We start from the raw sequence: 7868 nt of genomic DNA, 5'->3' as shown, positions 1-7868 counted from the left end.
GCAATTTTTGGGGCGTTTTGGTGTAGAGATTTTTTATTTTTTGTACAGTTTGAGCTGGAAGTGAACAGCTTTTGCCCCTTTTCCTATACTTAACATTGAGGCTGAATCACCTCCAAAATGTTGCAGGATCAGTGTTTGCATTTGGGAAAAAGGACATCGCTCTGGTGTGATCCCATACAAATACATTAGCCAAGCGCTTTTCCAAGCGCTAGTGTTTTAAAAAGCCCTCAGATGTGCTCTTGGTGTGCACTAACCCTTACTGCGCAAAACATTTAATCTGTGCAAGTATGTTATTGTTGTATAATTTACAATGCTAACTCCACTGGGATGATTGATTGCAGGACCCCCCCCCCCCCCAAAGAAAAAAACAAATCTGATCATCAACCCCAGTGACATTATTCCATGCGTACCAAAAGGATGTGACTGTACATGTGCACTGTGACATGGACTCAACAGAAAATCTGCTTAAAGTGCACCACCTGAACTCAAAGTAAAAATATGAGGTGTCCAGGGCCAGTTCTAGACTTTTTGCTGCCTGAGGCAAACTTGTGAGGATGCGCCCCCCCCCCCCCCCCCCCACACACACCTCTCAATTTGGAATAATCACACAGCACCTGACAATTTACTTGCTTCATTTAATGTTCTCACATGCTGCACCTCAACACAATAGCACACTGGCTGGCTGTGAGTTTGTGACGAACTGCAGTGCTCACCCTCAGCCACTCCATTCCTCCTCACTCAGGACAGCAGTGCTATCCTGCTCCCTTCTGCTTTACAAGTCAAATGAAGCACTGCTCATCTCCGGCCTACCCCTTCCTCACTCACTGTCAGACTCCTCACACAGCACAACAAACTGCTTTTCCCCAATAATGACCTCTTTATCTCGCTCTCCTCTTGCTTCTCCTCCTTCTCTGACTGCATGCTGTTAGTGTAAACACAGTACAAACATGCTGCCCCTGTAATCTCTACACCTGATGCAAATGTTTCACCTTCCTTCATGAGAGAACCAGCACTGGAGGTGGCCATACCTGGGAGTCTTTGAATGCCCCCATAGTCTCCATGACCCTTCTGTTGCAGTTCTTTGAACTCCACCCCGCCCCCATAAAAACCTGGGACTGGGCCCAGACAAAGCCCAAAAGTATGCACTATCCTTTTTGCATGCCTCCTCAATCATGCTCCCAGTTGGTTGTGCACAACCGCCATGCCCAGGAGGATTATAGACATGCATGGTCAGGGATCATTTGTAACTTTGCATGCGCCATACGGCCCTGGCCAAAGATGCTGTGTGTAGCTATTCAGGTGCATACACAATATGTGTGAGGGGACAAAACATGCATGGTTGAGATAAAAACAAATGGGCAAAGCACGGAGGCCTAGGGGTGGCTAGTGACTGGTATGCTTCCAATCTTCCAATGGGTGGAGGGAATGGACTGGCATGCTTTCAGAGTTTCTTTTACCTCCTGAGCGTTACGCCGCTCAGGAGGTTTTGTAGCCTCAGAGTCCCCCAGGTGAAACCTATTAGATTAAATGTGATCAGAGCATATTAGCTAGCATTAGGCTAGCTAGTATAGGAGGTCACTACCCCCCGATCGCCCCCTTTCCTTCCTATCCAGCCGCTTATACATTACCTAGCCTCTATCTAGCGATCGCCGCAGCCTCCCCAAACAGCTCCGCTCTTCTCTATGGGGACAATCGTACATGACGTCATGCGCAGTCCCGACCCTCCCCATAGAGAAGAGCGGAGCTGTGCGGGGAGGCTGCGGTGATCGCTGGAACCAGGCTGGGTAATGTACTGTATAAGTGGGGGGATCGGGTGTTGCTGGCCATCTATACTAGCTAGCCTAGTGCTAGCTATTGTGTTCTGATCACATTTAATCTAATAGGTTTCACCTGGGGGACCCCCGAGGCTATTAAAACCTCTAGAGCGGCGTGCCCCACACAGGGTCGGGCATACCGCTCAGGAGGTTAAAGGGGCACTGTAGAGACATATAGTAGATAGCAGTAAATTATTCAGGATGCCCACTTTTATGGCAATTTTCTTGGTTTCAGCATCAGAAACACTTCCTCTATCTACAATATATATTGCTGTATGTATGTATGTAATTCTGCCCTCGCAGTCACAGCCTAGGCTGTTTAGCTAGGCATTATTCTCCTCCCAGAGCATTCTGGGAGACCAGGTACTATTTGTATTGGCTTTGCAGCTTTCAATAAACAAACATTCTGCAGCGATCAACTGACAGGTCTAGTTGTCAGCACTTATCATAAATGTCAGAATGTAAATCAGGGAGAGGAAAGATATTACAAGGGGCAAACACTGACTAAATAATGTGTAAATGAATATTGTAAAAAGAAAAACTATGCGATTTTATTCATTACATTATTTTTTTTTATTTTCATTACAGTTCCTCTTTAACTACACAATAGTACAATAAGTTCCAGTCATGGCTGGCTACTCTTGTACTGCATCAGTGAACTCGGTATGTGAGAAAAGCAGAAAAAGGTACAGGCTTATTTTGAAATACTTCACGATACTTAAACTAAATGATACTTAAAGTGTACCAGAGACGATTTAAACTAGAAGTTTTATACTTACCTGGGGCTCCATCCAGCCCCATGCGCACGGATTGCTCCCAGGCCACCGTTTTCAGTCTTCTGTATCCCCAGTACGGGTCCCGTAACTTTGGCCAGTGGCAACCAGTCTGCGCAAGAGAAGTGCGCCCTCTACGCATGTTTCCAGCGGCTGCCGGAAGCCCCAGGTATGTATACAACTTTTAAAATATATAAAAATATATATATATATTTCCACACAGCGCTACTACAATTCCAGAACACAGTTAGCCATCAGCTATAATTATCTACAGTGAATGTATAAGTTAATACTTCAGTTTAAGGCTGTGGAATTACTGTACAACTTACGCAGTGACACAGCAGCGGCAGAATAAATGGAAGTCAAAGAAAATTACATTTGTTGGCGGCGGTGGTGCAGAGCCGACACAGATACGATAGGGAAGCTGGGAATCCCAGTGACATACCTCCTGTCCAGGAGGGAGTACGTCACCGGGTCGGGGTGGGGACAGGTGTCCGGGGGCGGTGCTATGCATATGACCCTGTCAGCTGTTTACAGTTATCCCAACAAACCAGCCCAACCCTGAACCAAAACTTAGGTAGCCTGCTGGAAATTCCCCTCCCCCCAACATTTCTAACTTAATACTACACTATTAAGGTCAGAAGGGTTTTTTTTTTCCTCCTGGAATTGAGCATTAATATTACATTTTAAATGAACACATTTGAGTTTTTAAAAAATAATAGCAAATGAAATGCTCAAATCAATTCAATGGAAAAAAAACCAAGCAAAAACATAACAATAATTTTCTTAATAACCTGCAAAAAAAAATCTATGTGCGTGTGTGTGTGCATGTGTGTGTCGGTGCGTGCAGGCGTGTCTGTGTACATGCATGCATGTATGTGAGTCTCTGCATGCATGTGTTTGTCCAGAGCATAGAACCTTTAAACAGGTTTCTGTTTACACATTTACATGTATGCATTTTGTGCTTATGTGTCACTAATCGTTTAGTTGACATTGGATAGCATGCAGATTGCACAGAACACTACAGTCAACAGAGAGTACAAGATATGATTTCATTCCTAGTTCACACTGGGCACTTTGGTAGCGTTTTGCTGATCGCTGGCGATAAGCAAAAAGCTGTTTATTTCACTGTACAGGAAAGCGACTTAGCAGTGTTTGTGTTTTGTGATTCTATAACATTGAAATGCAATCGCTCCAAAATCGCTCCAAAAATGCTGCATGCACCATCAGCAAATGGCTAATCACTGGCAATCGCTACAGTGTGAACACTACCATTGACTTGCATAAGCAGCAGCATTTTGCTGATCGCCAGTAATCAGCAAACCGCTGAAAAATCAGTGTGAACTAGCCCTGAAACTTTTGCTGTCACGTGGTACAATAATCAATCTTTGGATCTGTTTAATACTGACTCTCATTTTTAGAGTACTGGATTTGTGAGCAGAAAATACTTTCCAGAAATGATGTACATTAGAGTGCAACACTTGCAATGATTATAAATGGCTTTATATTATAGCTGCTTTAACCCAACAAGTGTCCTGTATTTGATTGTTACATTGACAGCTTTTTTTTTTTTCTAATTTCCAGACATGCACCCAAGAGACAAGGGAAGAAAAAAACAAACAAACACCAGTAGCAAGATATCAGTGGCTGTACCATACTTCCAGGAAGACATCCGGAGGGGGGAGGGCAGCTGCCAACAGCCTCCCCACCGCACACAACATACAGAAAGTTTGCACGTGGCATGAGGTGCTTCCATCTCATAAATCTAGGCATGACAAGGATGTGGTGGCAATTTCTGCTTTTATTTGGTGTATGTGTGGGCTTTCAGGAGGGGGCGGGGAGGGATGGGATAAGAGTTTATTTTTTGTCATCTTCGGGAGACAGCTACTCATTCATCCAGATCACAGCTAAAAAAAAAAAAAAAAAACTGGTCGCAGAAATTAGCAGTTTCGGCTCAGCAGCAAAGTCGCCAGCCTGTGAAGGCAGAGAGAAATTGACTAATTAGCAATGCGCACTAAAACTTGACGGTTCTTTATAGAGAGAGAGATGAGAGAGGGATGGGGAAAGGGAGGAGGAGGACAAGGGGAGGGGGGAGGGCTCCGGTTCCCCCCTTTCTTTCTTCCAAAGATGTTTGAAATCGCAGTCATTTACGCTCGACAATTTTTACAATAGCCTTGAGCCATAATTTTGTGAGGCTCCTCAGCATCCATCCCCCTTGCATGGTCTCTCTCCACTGGCCATGCACGACCGTTTCTCTCCCCAACCGTGGATTTCCTATTACTCTCGTTACGACTCACTGAGCCCCAGGCCCAAGGATAATGATGTGTTGTTTCTTGGTAGCATAATTTGTCACACGTACATTTTTTTTCCCTTCTTCTTCTCTTGCAGAAAGCTCTGCTCACTCTCCCTCTCTCCTTCTCTTCTGCCTCTCTCCCTCTCACAATACTCCTCTCAGGCTCCTCTTTTCGAATTCACCATGATCAAATGATGTACGACCAAATAAATTGTGTAGAGTGACTGCCTGGAGTTTGGGAACCGACAAGGTTGTGTTGTTTCCCCCCTCTGGAGCAAGCTGCAAGCCCTCCAAAAGGAAGGAGCTAGATCCTATTTGGAGTGGGAAGCTAAAGTGATCCCAGACTTTGGCATCTGCTTGCAAGCAGGTAAGTTTCTGGCCTTGCATCTGTGTGTGTTGTGTGTCCATGCTGTTTTGTGCTTCCTATAGAGACACTATAGAGGGAGGGGGGGGGGGATTCAATTGTTGACACTAAACTCTAAATTAGAAACAATGTACAGAGGAAGGCTAGGCAGAGGGGAGGGGGGCAGAGTGACCGGGGTCCAGCTGAATGGAGATCCTCTTGCAAATGCACTGTTTATCTAGCACATGCTGGTGGAGAGGGGGGCGAAAGTAGCCTGGGATACTACAAGTGCTGTTAACCCCTCTGCTGCTGGGTTGGCACAGGTGATACAAGTGCATTGCAGCCTTCAGTCTCAGAGGAAATGTTAAAAACAATGGGACCCAAGGCAGATCTGCAGTGTTCAGCAAGGGCTGATCTGCAGCAGGGCTAGTAGCAAGGCATCTGTAGTCAGAGGGTCTCCAGTATCCAGGGAAGGGGACAATGGCTGGGCTGCTGACTCTTACAGGCAGCAGCAACATCTATGCAGCCGTCTGATTCTTTGCATCCTGTTAGAGATTATAATTGAACTTTCTGGCTTGTAATAAGTAGAAAATGAAAAGGGGTGTGTGGCTTTCTGAGCCTTTTCTGTAAACAGTGTCAGCTTGACAGAAGCGTAGCTTGTGATTGCTCTGAAATTGGTCCTTAGAAGTGCAGAAAGCAGTCCCCAGACAGAGTGGTGCTCACTGTAACATAGATCTGTAACACCGGTCTAAATGCTGAATCTGAGAAGGGAACCCCTGACTTGTAATTCTCCTGATTGTCACATTATCAAGGAATACCAGCATTACTGTACGAAATGGATTAGAAACTATTGCTGCAAGTAGGCTGACAACTTATTAGGTTGGAGCATTCAGTTCTAGCGTTTGATAGGGAAATTATACCCATTGGACTGGTAGAAATGTTAACGGCGTGGTATGGATAATCCGGTGCTATTATTTAGTACTTACAAGTTATAGATTTTTTTGTGTCCACAAATAGCTGGTCTTACAAGTTCAATTTAAAGCAAAAGATATACATTTTTAATATGTAACATGCCTGTATTTTTCTTTTATCTGTCAATTTGTTGTAAAGTGCACTGGCTTCTAATACTACCCAGCACCCTTTTCCCTGGCTAGGAGCTAGCTTTAATGGACACATACTGGGTAGTATGCAGTTTTACAGATGGGGGTTCCAGTGGAAAAACTTGGTGTCAGGTCTCAGCATTACCCTGTGCAGTGTAGATAGGAGGGAACACTTCTCTCATCTCACCTATCAAGCTAGAATGTACAGTAGAAGCACCAGGGACATTTCTAAGCCTAGGTGTACAGTAGAAGCACCTGAGACATTTCTAAGCATATGGGCACAGTAGAAGAACCTGAGATATTTCACAGCCTAGGTGTACAGTAGAAGCACCTGGAACATTTCACAGCCTAGGTGTACAGTAGAAGCACCTGGGACATTTCACAGCCTAGGTGTACAGTAGAAGCACCTCAGGTATTTCACAGCTTAGGGAGGCAGTGGAAGCACTTGGGACATTAGGTAGCCTATGGTATACAGTAGAAGCACCTGGGACATTTGATAGTCTAAGATATACAATAAAAACACCTGGGACATTTCACATCCTAGGTATACAGTAGAAGCATCTGGGACATTTTGCAGTCCAGGTGTACTGGAGAGGCACCTAGGACATTTCACAGCCTAGGTGGGCAGTAGAAGCACTTGAGACATTTGATAGTTTACGGTATAAAGTAGAAGCACCGGAGACATTTGAAAGCCCAGGTGTACAGTACAAGCACCTAAGATATTCCACAGTCTAGGTAGTCAGTAGAAGCACCTGAGATATTTCACAGCCTAGGTAGTCAGTAGAAGCACCTGAGATATTTCACAGCCTAGGTAGTCAGTAGAAGCACCTGAGATATTTCACAGCCTAGGTAGTCAGTAGAAGCACCTGAGATATTTCACAGCCTAGGTAGTCAGTAGAAGCACCTGAGATATTTTACAGCCTAGGCATACATTAGAAGCACCTGAGACATTTCACAGCCTAGGTAGGAAGTAGAAGCACTTGGGACATTTGAGTCCAGAGTATACAGTAGAAGCACCTGAGACATTCCAAAGTATAGGTGTACATGAAAAACACCTGGACACAGTCTAGGTAGGCAGTGGAAGCGCTTGGGACATTGATTCCACAGCCTAGGTGTACAGTAGAAGCACCTGAGACGTTTCACAACATAGGTGTACAGTAGAAGCACTTGAGACATTTGACAACCTACGGTATACAGTAAAAGCACATTTCACAGACTAGGTGTACAGAAGAAGCACCTAAGACATTTCACAGCCTATGATATACAGTAGAAGTGCCTGAGACATTTCATAGGAGTGGGAGTACAATAGAAGAACCTGTGACATTTCACAGCCTTGGTGTACAGTAGAAGCACCTGGGATATTTCACAGCCTAGAATACACACCAGAAGAACCTGAGATATTTCATAGAATAGAGAGTACGGTAGAAGCACATGGGACATTTCACAGCCCAGGTGTACAGTAGAAGTGCCTGAGCCTAGGATACACAGTAGAAGCAGCTGAGATATTTCACAGCCTGGAATACACAGTAGAAGTGCCTGAGGCAT

The 7868-nt window shown here is 44.8% G+C and overlaps 1 protein-coding gene across 2 annotated transcripts in view; it reads left to right on the top strand.

The window, feature by feature from the left end:
• Positions 1 to 4266: 4266 nt before the first annotated feature.
• The window catches only part of KLHL14 (kelch like family member 14), a 125877-nt gene continuing 122275 nt past the window's right edge, over positions 4267 to 7868 (top strand). Inside the window, exon 1 of one of the 2 annotated variants that reach the window (XM_068234743.1) lies at positions 4267 to 4333. The gene's annotated coding sequence lies outside the window, so the exon portion shown is untranslated. Of the gene's footprint in view, positions 4334 to 5204; positions 5248 to 7868 lie in introns of those variants that run through there. The other variant, XM_068234742.1, reaches the window with a different exon arrangement.

The sequence above is a fragment of the Hyperolius riggenbachi genome, chromosome 5, assembly GCF_040937935.1.
Source record: "Hyperolius riggenbachi isolate aHypRig1 chromosome 5, aHypRig1.pri, whole genome shotgun sequence".
Taxonomy (NCBI): Eukaryota; Metazoa; Chordata; class Amphibia; order Anura; family Hyperoliidae; genus Hyperolius; species Hyperolius riggenbachi.
The sequence above is the reverse complement of the archived record's forward strand: the minus strand, read 5'-3'. Positions and strand labels throughout refer to the sequence as shown.